The following is a 16,919-nucleotide window of genomic DNA, read 5'->3' on the forward strand; positions in this document are numbered from 1 at the left end:
CAATCTCAAACACCATGTTAATTAACTACTCTAGAATTGGACTTAATTATATTTTTGTAAAATTATTTGTATTACTGGCTGGTGGGATGGCTCAGTGGGAAAGGCACTTGCTGCCCAGTCTGATTACCTGAGCTTGATTCCTGGCACACCACACCACATACACACACACACACACACACACACACACACACACACACACACACACAACTAGTTTTCTAAAAATGTTTGCATCCATACCACAAATGACTCAAACCACCTGTCTTAGTTAGGGTTTCTATTACTGTGAAGAGAAACCATGATCACGACAACTCTTATAAAGGAAAACATTTAATTGGTTTGGCTTACAATTTCAGCAGTTTAGTCCATTATCGGCATGCTGGAGTGGCATGCTGGCATGCAGGCAGACATGTTGCTGGAGAAGGAGCTGAGACTTCTACATCTTGATCTTTGGTAATTGGAAGTGAACTGTGTTACACATTGGGTGTAGCTTGAGCATATTAAACCTCAAAGCCCACCCCCACAATGACACACTTTCTCAAACAAGGCCACAGCTACTCCAACAAGGCCACACCTCCTAATAGTGCAATTCTCTATGGCCAAGCATTCAAATACATGAGTCTGTGGGGGGCCATATCTATTCAAACTACCACACCACTATTTCAATAGTAGTCGTGGCTAAGCAGTAAAGAAAAAAAAAGTAAATAAAATTTTCCAAAATGCCAGTGTTGGTGTCTGGAAAGAGAGATATAGATGTTTGGAGTCATTCTTAAAAGGCCCCCATGCTCCTGTGAGCAATTTGCTAGAGGAACACATACCCATACGTGCCAGGCAGAGACTGAAAGGACCAAGTTCCACCGAGCCTTGAGCGATATGGAGGTATGGGGACCATGGCCAGTAGTTGAAGAGCTCTGGCTGAAGTCACCACACAGGAGTGCATTGTCTAAACTGCAACGTTATCCAGGTCTTAAGGACTCAAGAATCTACATTTCAAGATCATTTAGGGCAGTATAAGTTAAGCGAAACACAAATGGCGCCTGAGTTCAAGTTGTGAGCAACTGTCTTGTGACCTTCCTGTTGGGTTGTATGTAGCCATTCTTTCTTCATTCTTTTACTAGATTATTCTAATACCACACTGTCACATGGGGTGGTAGGGAAAGCCTGACATTTTATTAAATTCAGGCTCCAACATGAAACAAGAAGTGAGACAGGGGGCTTTCCTGAGTTGACTGAATTAGACTTGGAAGCATGTGGTGAAGAGGAAGAGAAAGAATGACTACCCAGTCAAATGCTGTGAAGAGCTCCAATATTTTCATTCTTTCGTTCATGGGTATCTGAACCACACCCCACCTCCACCACTCCACTTTGTGAACATCCTTGGAGTGTATCTATTAATAAAGCAGGTGTCTACTTCATTCATGGCACTCACAACATGTAACTGCTTAACAATGTTTAGTATCTAGTGTAATTTGTACTACAAGGTAAAGGCTACCAGACAGCCTTGGTCTTAGATATCAGTAAAGACTTACCTGAGAAGGAGCCATTTACCCCAACACTTAACTGCTAAGCAATATGGACCAGCATGAAGCCAACCTGGCATTGACCACAAACAGCCTCAAGTACAAGTTCCTGTGGTTGACGAGAACAAATTGTAACTGTGGACTGGAATGGACAGCACAAGGAAAGGACAATAAAGGGGCTGGTGAGAAGTCAGACTGGGCCTCAGACACACGTGAAAGTGTTTATTGTTTATTCTTCAATAGCATTTACAAGAGAGTATCTACAATATGCAGAGCTCACAGGAAGGGAGTAAAGAATATGGGTTAGCGTCTGAGGCATGAGAGAGAAAGTAATACGTGTTGAACATTTCTTGGTGACATTTGCATAAACTAGTTGCTACCCTAGAAAATCTATGGGGAGATGGGGGCAGAAACATCCGAGAAAAATTAAATATATGTATGTGTGTTCCCACCCGCCAGCAGTACACCCAGGTGAGAGGAGTATTTTTAGTCTGATGAGAACATGACAAGAGTGACTGATAAAAGAAAAATCCAAATTAGATTTGAAGAAGAAAAGGAAATTAATTTTATAATAATAGAATGCCACAGTGCAGCACATCCGTTGGCTCTGTTTCAGCCTTGCATCTATTCACAAGACCAATTTCTATCTTTGGAAATTATGTGTCCGGGTGTCTACCTTTCCAAGCCTTTATTTGTAAGGGAGAAAGCATTTTGCAACTCACACTAGGAAATCAACTCCACTGAGCTCAGTTGAGGCTGATATTCAAGGCTGAAAAGATGAACTCATACTGAAGAAATGTGATTCAGAGTTGGGAAGAAAAGTGCGGTTGGGGAGTTTGAATCACTAATTCTCTCAGTGATGGTGTGAAAAGTACGTTTAAGTTTTGCTTTGTGACAAGATTTCATGTAGCCCAGGCTGGCCTTGAACTCTTGGTCTTTGTGCTATCACCTCTTCATGCTAGAATTACAGGCATGTGCCACCACACTCGGAAATGCTTACTCTTCATGTGGGGAAGGCACGTTTCTCAAGAGAAGGAAAGAGACGTGGAGAGGAAACAAATGCCCCTCAAGTCTATGCTAACCTCCAAGAGTCTAGTTAGTTGGGTAATTGGGGACTGGGTGTCACTTGAACAAACGCCTCCGGCTAACTCATGGCTTATCCTTTAGGAATGGTTTGGGTGGAGCAGTTAGTAAAAGATTCCATGGCTCACTTATCCTGCACAATTGAACATTCCCCTGGTTAGCAAAGTGGTGGGAGGAAGCCTTGATGGTTTTTCAGTCTAGGCAAGTGCCAGGTCCCTGACAGCCAGAAGGGAGAAGTTTGGGGGCCAGGAGGCACAGCAGAAAGGAGAAATTAAGGCAGGACTCTAGTGAATCAGGACTTTTGTTAAGGAATTGGCATTGATATTTGAAGCATTCTCAGAGTGAATGTGGAAAACAGCACATTGGCATGATCTTAACTCTGAAGGACTGATCGAATGCTAAGAAAATTGAAAAGTTTTAGGAGAAAAGTGGTCAAGTAAGGATCAAGCCAGGCACTTTTTTTCAGTTTTGGAAATAAAGAGAGAAACAGTTGGATAAATTCTCAACGACACTTTTAAATCGAAAGTGTCACAGAGAACAGAGAGAGAAACTTCTCGGGCAATGTGCTTTGACACAGTTGGGTTTTCCTGCTGTCCCGGGGAAGGTGGGTATCTCTGGGACCCACAGCAAGTGTCAGGTCATTGGGCCAACTCCCAAAGACACCTGGGATCCACATGGCCAAGGAGTGGAGGTTGTTTTGCATAAAACTTCTCAAACAAGTTCTGAGTTGGGGATTTGAAGGACTTTGTTTATTTTAGTCTTCCTTTCTTCTTCACTGCTTCCCACCCCTCCCTCCCCAGGCCCTCCTTCTCACCCCTTCCTCCCCACTCCCTCTTTCCCACCCCTTTCTTCCTAACTCCTTCCTTCCCACCTCCTTGTCCTTTCTTATTTTCTCTCCTCCCTCCTTATGTTTTGTCCTTTCTCCCTCCCTCCTTCTCTGTCTCTGTCTTTCTCTCTCTTTCCTTCCCTCTCTCTCTGTCTCTCTCTCTTTCTCTCTTTCAGATTGGGTTTTATTTATTCCAGGCTGGCTAATAGATTAGGATGACCTTCAACTCCTGACCTTCCTCCATTCAACTCTCTGTTCTAGGATCACAGGCATGCAGCAGCAAGCCTGGACATCTGATGTATTCTGATAAGGCTGGTGGCCACCTTGTTCCGCAGGGGTGGTGTCAACTCTATCCTGGTGGTCATTGATTCCAAATCTTTCAGAATACATGGCATGTGTTCACTCACAGGGCTCAGCTTTCTCCTGGCCACTTCCCATTCTGTCCTCCTTGGTGAGTGTTTCAGATCTGTCCATTTCTTCACCCTCAAAACAAGCAGTCAACCTCTTCCCAGAGAGTAGATGCTTTTCCTACTAGAATCTTGGGATCCAAATTCCTGCAGAAACTTCTGGCATTTATTTGCAAGCCTTTCTCTGTCCCATACTCAGTGGGGAAGAGACTGATCTGTGACCATTTCCCATCTGGACCAGATCATCCAGTCTCCAAACTCTGAATCTTCCAGATCTAAAGACATCTTAAACAGAAGCATACATAGCAAAGTCATAAAACAAAATGTGAAAACATTTCTGCCTGCCCATAAGGAATGGAATCAGCATCCATGCTGCCCAGCAGTTAACACCCATCTATTGCCAAGTTCCTCAGGTCATATTCTCTGTCCCTGACCTCTGACCTTTTCCTCAGCCAACTGGATTAGATACAAAACAAAATGGCTCAGTTTTGACAAAGCAAGACATGTCACTTGAGAGAAAATGACAGTTTTACTATTGCAGTGACTATTTCAACAAAATACACACAAAGCCAATTAACTACCAATGTGGTTCTCTAAGGAATGAAGCAACTTCATGGCAGTGTAATTGAAGACCTAGAACATATTTTAGAAGTGTCAAACCTGAAAAGTTGAAGATTTCCCTCAAATTGCCACTAATGACATCCTTCCAACCTTATTAGTCTCATTTTCTAACCAACTGAAAGCCCTGGCTAGGGTTATTATCCCCATCAAGTTGCCTCTGTAACAGTCAGTTACACACACACACACACACACACACACAGTCACATTTATAACTTCATCAAATTTGGACATTTGAACAGAAATACAAACAAAACCCAGTCAACTGGAAGAATTCATATTTGATTGTTTTGTTGACTTTTGCAATAAAAACCCTTCGATGAGAAGCTATAATCCCATTTCCTGGTTATCCTCTTTAATTTGAACTTCAAAGTGTCTCAGCTGTAGTCATGAGCCTCACTTTTAATGCCACTGACAAATTATTGAACACCTTGCTTTTCATAGGAACAGTGGCCAGATAAATAGTCCTAAGATTTTGGATAAAACACAGCCAGTAATCCTCATTTTTCTAACCTAACACAGCTGAGCTGTTATTGACACACAATGGGGACCTGAGTCAATACAGTCTAGTCCAAAACTCACAAGATGACACTATATCAGGAAAGATAGAGAAATAAAATACATTTATGAAAATAGATTTTTGAATATCAGTGGACATTCGCAAATATGTAGAAGCTAGCACCAGAGCTTAGGAATCCAAACAGTGTTTGTTTTGTCATTGAAAATATGGTGGCTTGTGGTCACATGTTGTTTTGCTACAGAGAAGAAAACCAGTAGCAGTCTCCCCACAGCTGCTTTTAAGCGTTATTTTTGAGGACTGGGGAGATGCACAGTTGGTGATTATTGAACAAGTATGAGGGCCTAAGTTCGAATCTCCAGGGTCTATGTAAACCCAGGAGAGTGGCAGGTGGGAGCAGGCAGATCCTGAAGCTCATTCACTGGCAAGTCAGGCTAGCCAGATTGGCAAATCCCAGACTCGGCTCCTGTCTCAAAAGACATGGTGGAAAGCTATCAAGGAAGACATCTATCTAGGTCCGACCTCTGGTTGCCACAGAAGTGCATAACCACACACACACACACACACACACACACACACACACACACACACACACGAGTCTGTGAAGACTCAAGCCTGTGTCCAGGTGCAGAGCACACATCTTTACTCTTTTTGCTCAGGGTTCAGGCTGCTTTGCATCTCCCTGCTCCCCTCCATCCCTTCTACCTCTAGGTGCCAGCAGAGAATGCCCTTCTCTACACCAGCGGGCTCACTTTTATTTTGCCAAGTCAAAATGTTAAAGTGAAATGCCAGTCTTTCACCAACAGACACTATCCCTTAATACTCTCAGCTTAAAGGGTTTTTCTTTAAATTGGACACATTTCATTTCGTGAAAAATCTCAATGTTTTCTTCTGATTTCATCTTGGCCTGATTGGAAGAAGAAAACAAAAGTTCACGCATGTAACCACTGTAGCAGAAATGCATATAGCAGAAATGCATGGGTCAATCTTCATCATTCTTTTGTTGATGTCATTACTGATAGAGACTTGTGTGTCCCAAAGCGAAGCAAGAGTTGGATGAGTTCCTCACAGCCCATCCTCTTTCCTAGAAGCTGAGTATTTCCTGTAAAGAAACTTAGCATTCTCTGACCTCCATCGTTTGTAATTTGAACATCTGTATCATAGCAGTGAATGGGTGACCAGCACTGTGGGAGAGATCAAGGTAGAAGGAGAATAATACTGAAGTATTTACTGTGACACCATCCAGGAAGTTCAGCAGCTTCCTGTTTACACAGGAAGTGGTCCTCCACTTAGGTGTGTCCAACCTCCCTCAGCCACTGAAGCACACAGATTAATCTAAAGAGTTGCATGAAGGGTTATGAGTATTGTCCTTGATATTATGCTCTAGCAAGGGCCACATCAGTCCTATTTACCATGAAGTACCTCAATGAGATAAGAATTTAATTGATAATCTATAGCAAATGCTTCTGAGCACAGAATAAAAATAATTAATCTTATTTCACTCTTGGTGATAGCTCCTCATGGCCTATGGGATGAAAGTAGCATTTGGACTCATATAGTCATTTATAGGACAGTGTTTATCACAGACCTGTGGTGTGCCAGGCGTGGGAAGGTCTCTCTGGGAAGAGAGGAATGAAAAGAAAAGATGGACTCTCTTGGTGAGGTGACCCCTCTCCTCTCTACTTGCATAGGTGTCTGTTTCATTAAGCCTATAATTCCCAGCTACTTAGGAGTCAAGGTCAGCCTGGGTAAGTGAGGAAGATTCTGTCTCAAAACAAATAAAAAGTTTAACCTCCCAATGGTGTCCCGTGATGCACTTAAAGCTTAATCCTTCCCTGGAGTCCCACCTGAACCCATCCCTACAGCTCATCCATCTCCATCTCCCCTACCACATACCATATTGTAGCTACTTATCCTCACTTCTAAGAGGGCCTGGCTTTCTTCTGGTCTCGTGTCTTTCCACTGGCTGCTTTCTGCCCCTTCTTATTTGGCTTCTCCTCAGCTGCTCTGTACCATCTCCCCTGGGATGCCCACTCCAGCTGCTCCCCCCCCTTTTTGGTTTTTTGAGACAGGGTTTCTCCATGTAGTTTTGGTGCCTGTACTGGATCTCATTCTGTAGACCAGACCAGGCTGGCCTCGAACTCACAGTGCTGGGATTAAAGGCGCCATCACTGCCCAGCTTTCAGCGGTTTCCTAATTCACTCTCCCAATCCTCCTCTGCTCTCTCTCTCCCTTGTCAAAATGATCTCTCCTCCAACTACCTGTCACTCTGCAGGACTGTCCTAGTGTGTACCTATGCCATGTACTGAAACAATAGCTCTCAATCAGGGTGATTTTGCCTCCCAAGGGACATTTAACATGTCCTGAGAAAGGGTTGCTGGTATGCTGTGGGTAGATGTTGATAGATCCCTGACAGCACAGCCCCTCAGTACTGAAATATCTAGTTGCAATGTCCATATTGCTGTGACTTTGAAGCCCAGTCTGGAAAATGTAGGGTAGGCAGAGGTTCCTTTGTACTATCCCTGCCCCTGCTGTGGAGAGGCGCTGTTCATTGGGGCTCATTAGCAGCTTAGCAGAAAGGACAAGCTATAGCTTCAGTGAGAAACCATCTTTAAAAAAAAAAAAAGCATGATGAGATATCTGATGTTGACCCTGTCCCCGACACATGTACATGTGAGTGTGTGAGAGAACACACACACACACACACACACACACACACACACACACACACACACACATATGTTTATGCTTAGACAGAGGCTTCACCCATATATTCAAGTTAAGAAATAGTCAACTTTCATAATTAAGTAAATACAATTTTTAAAACTAGTATACCAATTTAAGAACAGTTACAAAAGCAGCCAGAATTGCAGTCTGAAAATATTAAGTGTCCTCATATGATAAATCACTCTAGGGACATATTACCTCAGATGGTCTAGAGCAGGCTGGGTTCAAGTGTCACGTGCCTGGGGAAGCATTCCTCAGCTTCTTCTCTTTTGTGTGCCCCCCCTCCCCGCCCCCAGCGTGATTTGGGACAAATCCTGCAGTAGTGATGTAGCATATCTGTCTGTCCCACAGAACTCTGTTCCCCACAAGGACTTTAATCATCTTAACTATGTTACAAATTTGACTCCATTACAGGTATTGCCAGTCCTTGGCCAATATAGATATCTTAAAAATATAATCAGGAACCTTAGTTTTGTGAGATCTGTAATCTACTAAGAGATGTAAGTATTGTATGACTCTCTGGCGATTATTGGTTTGGGAAGCTAAAAACCTGTGTAACTCAGATTTAAAGGAAGGTTTGCTCTAAATGTTCATGGGAACTATTAAGAATGTGACTCCTTTCCAGGTGCTGAGGTTGTTTGTTGCAGCCTTGAAATGGTAGTTGGAAGGCCTTGGTCTCAATAGCCTTATTCACATTCAAAAGGAAAGAAAATGTGTCTTTTCCGTGTTTGCTAATAATTATGGAAATTATCACACACACATACACACAAAAGAAACATGCCACCCGATGTCATGTGACAAATTCCCAAGCATATCTCAATTGAAATGTGCCAGTTGACAGCCCGAGTCTCTGTTCCATTTTAGCCCATGAACTGGGCTCTGGATTCCCAGAACCTTGTAGGTATGGAAGTGAAAGCGGGTCTGGTGGGAGGGGCAAACAGGAAGGAGCTAGGAGACTGGTAGCCAAGAGACTCTCCAACTATCCCAAGAAACATGGTAGGACTCCAGCAACTGGAAGCATTCTACAGAAGAAGTGACTTCCACAGCCAGGCAGTGCACACCTGTAATCCCAGCACTCGGGAGGCAGAGGCAGGTGGATCTCTGTGAGTTCGAGGCCAGCCTGGTCTACAGAGCTAGTCCAGGACAGGCTCCAAAGCTACAGAGAAACCCTGTCTCAAAAAACAAAACAAAACAAAAACAAAAAACAAACAAACAAACAATAACAACAAAAAAAGGCAACTTCACCTATGTCCCACCAACCATTTAAATTAGGGTACCTCAGACAGTGGGGAACTTGAACAGCACATCCCTCTGAGGCTGTATTTCTCCACGCATTGAGCTATCATGCTAACCCTTTTTGGTTTCACTCTGCATGCCATGAAGAAAAGCTCACTTCAGGACGCCACCCTCCAGCTCTCAAGTCTGCACCAAGATCCAATTGTGTTCCACCTTGGGAAAAATGTCACCCCCAATGTATTTTCCCAGATATTCCTCCAATTTAAGACTATATTAGGATTATTTTCAGGTTCTTGTCGTTAGTGCTGGGACACAGTTTTCAAATTGATTTTCTGCTACTCCTTCAATGTTTGATTTACTGTTTAAGGTGGTTTTGTTGTTGTTGTTGTTGTTGTTGTTGTTTTTCTGTGAATGGAACCATCAAGGGGAAAATGAGGGAAAGGACAGTTCTACACCTGTTGAATTGTGGGCAGTATGTGTCCTACTTTTTTCCCCTGACCAGTTGACCTGTGTAGGAGGTCACAAGCTATAAGGAAGGCCTTCTGCTCACTGGTAACTACAGGCCTGGCTCGCTCAGTTCATGCTGGGCTGATAAAAAGAGGATGTTGGTTGGCTTGCTCCCTTTAACTTTTTTAAATTTACTTGTATTTATTTTAGTGTGTGTGTGTGTGTGTGTGTGTGTGTGTGTGAGAGAGAGAGAGAGAGAGAGAGAGAGAGAGAGAGAGAGAGAGAGAGATGTCACACATGAGGTCAGAGGACAACTTTAGGGAAGTCAGTTTTCTCCCGTTAATATGTGAATACTGGGATCAAACCTCTGGGTCATCAGTCTCAGCAGTTGTGAAAATGTCTTTACCAGATGAGCCATCTCATGGGCCTTGTCCCCTCCCTGCTTAAAGAGAGACTAGATATTTCCTATCCAAATGTAGGTTGAGGTTGCTGGTCAAAGCTGAATACACTATCTCTGACCTCTATGAGAACAGCCAGCTCTGTGCATGAGTGTGTGTGTGTATACATGTATTGTGCATGTGCATGTGCTTGTGGAGGGCAGAGGTCAACACCTAGTGCCTTTCCTCAACAGATAGCTAAACTGGTTTTGCTTGCTTTGTTCCTTTTTGTTTTGTTTTGAGACAGGCTGTCTCTCTGGGACCCCAGGCTCATTGATTAAGTCAGGCTTGCTGGCCAGGAAACTCCAGGGAATACACCTGTCTCTGCCTTCTGGATTAGGATTGCAAACATATCTCCAAACCCAACCTTTTATGTGGGTGTGAAGGATGCAATTCAGAGTAGCAGGCTTGCAGGAGCTCTTTACTCCCCAGGCCCCTCCGCATTTCTCATCCCCAGTGAAGTGACTAGGTCCCAGGCAGCACCTGCAAGATGCTATCATCGGGGAAAGAGCAGGAGCTCAAAGTTGCCTGTGAGGAAGGAGACATCAGTGGATCAGAAAAGCCTTGCTTTTTGATGTCCAGAGGCAGGACCTATGGTACAGATCCTTGTACAGTGAGCTTGTCTCATAGAGACAGGTCTTTGCCTCCATGTGCATCTTCATTCTACCAGTTGGCATTTACTTCAGGCTGGAGAAGCCACAGCCAAGCAGCTCCTTGGGGCCTTCCCGATGCTCTCCAAGAATTTCATGAAGGAAGAAATAGATCCACTAAGCATTTAGAGCAGTTCTTTTCCCTTTGTAAAAGGCAGTGAAGGCTAGCTGTTGGCTTCTTCACACATGGCTGCTAGTATTATTATCAATGCCATCCGGGTGCCTTTTCAAGTGCTTCGTACCCATCCTCTCTTTTCTCCAGGCTACCCCTTTTTCTCCTTAATTCTTATTTCACTCTGTGTTTTTCTCAACATTTTTGAAGAAGACGTACTAATGATAATTGTATTTCTCAATGATAGCCATGGAAACCCAGAGGCTTGTCTCAAAACACACTGTAAGGTACAACTCAGTAACTTCTTGTAGCTACTGTTGGCCCTATGGAGAGGTCCTGACTCTTGAACTTAGGACCACATCGCAACAAAGCATCACTGGCTAGTGTCACTCAGTTCCTATAGGAACTGCTAAGACTTGGTGGGTCTTAGTGGGGTGCACACTCTGCTCTGAAAACTGTGTAAGCCATGTCTGAAACTGGGCCATAGCCTCGGATTTATCATGAGGTACTGCATTTCTGGGTGAAGAACCCTATAAAAATAAAGCAGGCTACCGTATGTGGTTCCCACCTTGAGAGAAATCCCCAAGTTAGTAGCTAGGCCTATAGGCTGTGGAATCAGAGGCTCAAGCATTCCCTGGCACTCCCGACCAGCTAGCTTTACAATCACTGGCAAGAAGCTGAACCCACTAGGCCTCACTTTGCCAAGCTGTGAGGGCGTCCAATGCTTTGCCTGGGTTCTTGTTACATGGCTCTCTCAAAAGTCACACCCGTCCTGAAATCAACCTTTGCTGATCAATAGTCCTCTCAACCTTACTTCGTGTTCTCTCCCCACAGAGTAGAAGGAGAGGCCTTTTAGGACACTCAAGGCGGGCAGGCTCTTTCTGGGGAAAAGGATGGTGATGTGTAAGCAGCATGTGCCCTTGGGACCTGGTTAGAAACCCAAATTCTTTGACCCCACTCTTTTGATTCTAAGACCCAGGAGGGGAGCCTGACATCAGGTTTTAACCCGGCTGCAGGTGGTTCCTTGGGCACTAGTTTGGAAACCCTGATTTGAACAAAGCTGTAAATTCTCACACAGGATCTGTTTGGTGTTGGCTATCTTCCTCCCTTTCATTCAAGGGTGCCAGGTCTGTTTCTTCCTCTCATAATTGGGAGAAATGGCCTTCCTCTTGATAATCCCTCTGTGATAAGCATGCATCTCATATTCTGTTTTTCCAGATAAGGTGTGAAGTGGGGCTGGCTTTAACAACATCAGCAGGAAGTTGTCGGTTGCCCTGGTAACACACTGGTGGGGGAGGAGTGTTGTCCTACTTCTCATGGGGAAGAAAGTTAAGCTGCTTCTGTGTATCCTTCCAGCAATGATGGGGCAGGGTGGCCAGAGAGGACCTTGTATTTGAATGCTTGGCAACAGTGATGGATCTAAGAGTGCCTCTCACATCTGGAGTTCTTTTGATACCTTTCATGTAAGTAGCAGTTACAAAGTTTCACTGCAAAGCTGGAGAAAGACCTCCATATTTATAAATCACTTTTATTTTTCCTTTCACAAAGAATTTGAGATGATATTCAACAAAAGACAGAAATAAGATAAACACATGAAAGGAAGAGAGTGGACAAAAGAAAATCAAGATGTCCATAAAGGGATCATTTCATTGTCCAGAGGAGAAGCAGCCACTGCCACTGCGGGACAAAAGAGACTCAGAGATTCCTAGTGGCAAAGGAAAGAAGAGAAACAGTGTGGGTCTAGAGGCCTCATCCTCTACAAGAAAGAGCAGATATCATCAGGAAAAAAAAACAACTATTTCCTAGAACTACATTCTGAGAAAAATTGATGGCAGAGGACCTTACGTAAGGTACACAAGTATGTATATTTAACACAGTGCCAGCGCAACCCATGGAATTTATCTGTCTTTTAGGGAAATAAATTTCAGAACTCAGCAGGTTGACAGCGTCTCTTCAAATTTACAGCGTCAATGCGCCGTGAAGTAGCTGCTTCCCATACCTCGCTTTACTGGACCGTCTATCAACATTTGAACAAATTGGGCCAAAGTTTCAAAGTATCCTTAAATTATACCCAGAGAAAGTGCTGCTACTTGCAGAATGCCTGTGTAGGCTTCAAAATGGAGTCTTTGTGAGTTGGAAGCATCTTTGAAAAATATATCCATACCATTCCCCCTAGTCTGGAGCCTTCTTTAGAATACTTAGAATTCAAACATACCTGCCAACACATTGCCTGTAAAAGTGCCCCCAAATGCACCAAGCTGGTTCAGTTCACATATAGGCACCCAAGTTAGCAAGGCAGCCCTCTGCAGAACATAGACATATGCGTAATTGAGAGCGCCGCATGTGCCTCAAGAGTCAACTGAGATGACAAAAATGCTTTCTTCACACAGCCTGCATCCTTCACCATTGGTGTGGAATAGTTACACGAACAGGCCTGTGGGAGACATTCTCACCCAAACCACCATACACCCTGTGTTTTGTATTCTCTCAGATCCCAGGCAGGAAACTTGGTTGTTGTGAGTCTTGCTAATGAAGATATCATATTGCTGTGGATTTTATTAGAGTATAAGGTCATGTGGCTGCCTAGTTGGAAACACTCCAGGTCGGTACTCTTCACGGTTAACCCTGTCCTCTAATGAGAGACATGACCCACAGGTTACATGGACAATGGCAGAAGTTAAGGTTAGAAACATGCTGAGATAGGAAGATGTAAAGTTATGGTTTGATTGAAAAATGCCCCCAGTGGCTCTTGTGTTTGAACAATTGGTCACCAGTGAATGGCGCTGTCTGGGGAGTCATGGAAGCTTTAGCAGGTCTTGCTTGAGGAAGTATGTCGCTGGGGCTGGACATTGAGGGGTTTTAGCCCCTTCTCACTTCCCATTGTCTCTTTGCTTCCTGTGTGTGGATAAAACATGATCTTTCAGCTTCCTGCTCCTGCTGATAAACCCAACCTCTGGAGTCAGAGGCCCAAACTCAAACGTGGGTTGCCTCTGCAAATATGGTGTGGATGAAACGTCCCCTCAGGCTCGTGTGGCTAAGCGCTTGGCCTTCAGTTGGTGGGACTATTTCACTGGAAAATTCGGGTGTCGATCTAAGGCTGGTGGTAACATAGGTGATAAGGGCAGGCCTTTGCAGGTTGCTCCACACTGCTTCCTGGCCAACCTGTCTGCTTCCACATCTCCCAAGATGAGGAGTCTGTACCACCATGAATGCCACCACACCTTCCGGGCTTGATGAGTTGAAACTGTGGGCCCAAATAATCTTCTTCCCTTAAGCTGTTCCTGTCAGGTACTTGGTAACAGCAAGAAGAAAATCTTGACTAACACAAAATATTATCAAATTACTAAATTAAAAGAATTATTAACATCTTTATAGAAACCTCTGAGGGTAGTGGTATTTCTTACTTTTGTATTTTGAGCATTGATCAAGTGCATTTTGTGATTTATATTTTTAGGTTTTGTTCAGTTACACATTGAATTTGGAAAAACCAGGTATTTTGGTGTTGGGCAAGCTGAGAGACCTTTATAATTGAAACCTTTGTAGTTCACATTTGAGTTTCACCTTTGACTTTGGGTCTGGTTTTGGGTTTTGCTCTCTTGCTGTCAAGCTGTCGTGTTTATCATGTTATTTTGTTCTTTTTTGCTACAACAGCAGCCACAGCCACTAAAATGACCGGGGTTATGGTCGTCATACACACACACATCAGAAATAGTGGGAACATGCCTCTCACTGTTAGCTGCAAGTTCTCAAAACCCTTGCTATTTGCCAACAGGCGAATTGTCCACTAAAATATGGCACATTCATTCGTGAGCATCTGGCAAATGTTCAGTGTGGGGACCTGGACTCCTTAGTTTTCCTGTGAACCCTCTGTTTATCCCATTTGAGTTAGATGTCTGTCAGCCTTTCCATTGTAGCCCTGTTTTTCTTGGATTTATTCCTCAACTCCAAAAACTGGCTCTGAGCTACACATTGCTGTGAAGGAAAGGCCATTTGTTTGGGGTTTTGTGTTTTTCTTTTCCTTAGTGAAGTGGTGTGGGTGGGAAGAGGAGGGTACTGTTTCAACCTCCTATTTGTATGTCGAAAGAAAGAGAGAGAGAGAGAGAGAGAGAGAGAGAGAGAGAGAGAGAGGTGAGAAAACATACCTATAACCTCAATGTGTGGTTTGATATTTGACCAAAATAAATATATGCATAATTAATTCTCTATCTCAGAGCTGTATAAAGCACAGAGGGCAATCTTTTCCTGTCAGGCCATTACACGGTGGTTGTCTTTTAGAGGAAGCTTCTTCATCTGTTTTTTTCCCCACAAGTGTTTTATGAGACATCTCCTTCATTCTTGTGACCTTTATCTTGTGCTGTGTGGACGTGGGAAACGAGAGCATGGCAGTTGGTAATCAACCCCCCCCCTCAAAGTTTATGGTTTGGGGAGAACACTATGGAGCCTGCAGCCTCCTGGTGTGCGATTGTCTCCCTGGTGATGTTCAGCCTGTGTCCCTCAGATGTGTGCAGGAGACATTAGCAGGTTTTATGCCCATTGCCACTGTGTATGGGGAAAAAACATGTTTGTCAAAACATGCAAAGAATGTCATTTTTTTGCAATTTTTTATGATAAAAAATTTTAATGGAAACAAAGAGAAATATTTAAATAACATGTATCTACTAGGTAATTTACATGCTACGCATTAGTCTATTACATATGTGTGGATTAATATACATGAGATGTCATCCTGTTTACCACTGGTATAAAAAATACCTGGCTTTTTAAGAAGTGCAAATTGTTTGAATATGACTCATTAGTTTTCAAGGTCATAGTTTTTTTTCTTTCATGATGTGTGGGATGAAACTCACGGCTGTAAATGATGGGTTCATCTCCCTCCCATCCCGGTTGAAACCTATTGCAAGAATCAGCCACAACTTACTTCAGCACTTTCCTTGAATACAAGAGCACATGTACACAAAATAAAAAGAAGGAAAGCCATGATTTGGGCAGGTGACCACCTTAGGTGACAGGGTGACTATCATAGGGAGGTCACAGAGGGAACTTCAGCCGCATTTATAACATTTCCTTTGAGTGGTGGCTTTAAGTGAGCATTTTATTAGCAAATCACATAACTGACAGATGTTTTATACATACCTTTTCATAAGTGTCAAATTGGGAAAAATGATATCAAGAGAGCAGATAAACTGTGAGATTGGAAGTCTATTTCCACAGCTGGACCTGTTAGGAATGTCAAAGACTGTTCCACCCATTATGGCCCTCTCTCACCTCACCATTTTATGACAGTGCTGGCTTAGTCACTGGTGTGACTTACATGGTCCTTTCATGCTGATGGCTGGAAGATCCTAGCTCTTGAAGACAGAACAGTCACCCCCCAAGTCCTTCCCAAGAACTGTGAAAGAGTTATCCCAACCAGCTCTGCACACAGTGCCAACACGAAACCCCAAGGGAAATCCCCCCTCCCCTTCCTGCCTCTGCAGGTCCAGGATCTTCAGGTATCACCTTGGCCAGAAAGTATGACATTAAATGAAAGTAACTGACCAAGGAGGGAAAACAAGTTCAACTTTCACCTCTAGTCTGGAAATGAGTCTTGTCAGGACAGAGAAATGCATCCCCAAGGCACTGTGACCATCAAACACAATTATGACGCTCAGCAATAAACAAGCCCAGGGTATGTGCCCGAGACACTCTTAAATATAAGAAGGAGACAGGTGGCTTATAGAAGGGAAGATGGCTCCTAAGAGCGGGGACCTTAGACCAACTCTTTCTGGAACATTCACAATGCACTCACTGTGCACTGTTCCTGCCAGTGCCACAGTGCTCCGGCAGGTGCCATTGTTCATATTCATGCCATCTTATCAGAGACTCAGAGGGTAAGTGCCTTCCTGAAAGTGACGTTACCAGGAAGTGGGAGAGCTAAGACAGGAAGAGCCTTGAATCCTCTGGTCAACTAGGTTGACAGACCTCTTCTCTCCCACCTCTGGGGTGTGTGTGGAGGATTTCTGTGAGGTGGCACACCTGGGGAAGCCATGGCTGGCTGCATCCTTTGCACTTTCCCTGGACACAGCATACGGACTTAAAAAAAATAACCTTGCTGAGTTTCTCTCTCAGGAAATGAACAGTTTCATTTTCAAGGAGAGGATTCTAACTCAGCCAGCTAAGGAAGCCAAGATCAGGCTTCCTTTGCATTGTTGAGCGGTGTCCCCCTTCCCTGGGCCCCTGATCAATTGCTCCTTCTAGGGCCTTTCATGACCAACCTCATCTTTCACAATCACCAGCAGCTCGCTGTGGTGGGACAGTGATGGAAGCAGATTAGAAAGGAGAGAGTATACCAAGTTTCTCACA

At 43.8% G+C, this 16,919-nt stretch overlaps 1 protein-coding gene across 2 annotated transcripts in view; it reads left to right on the forward strand.

The window, feature by feature from the left end:
- Positions 1–16,919, forward strand: part of Tshz2 (teashirt zinc finger homeobox 2) — a 450,165-nt gene that overhangs the window by 33,803 nt on the left and 399,443 nt on the right. The gene's annotated exons all lie outside the window — the stretch shown is intronic.

This window comes from Onychomys torridus, chromosome 4, assembly GCF_903995425.1.
Source record: "Onychomys torridus chromosome 4, mOncTor1.1, whole genome shotgun sequence".
In the NCBI taxonomy this organism is placed as follows: Eukaryota; Metazoa; Chordata; class Mammalia; order Rodentia; family Cricetidae; genus Onychomys; species Onychomys torridus.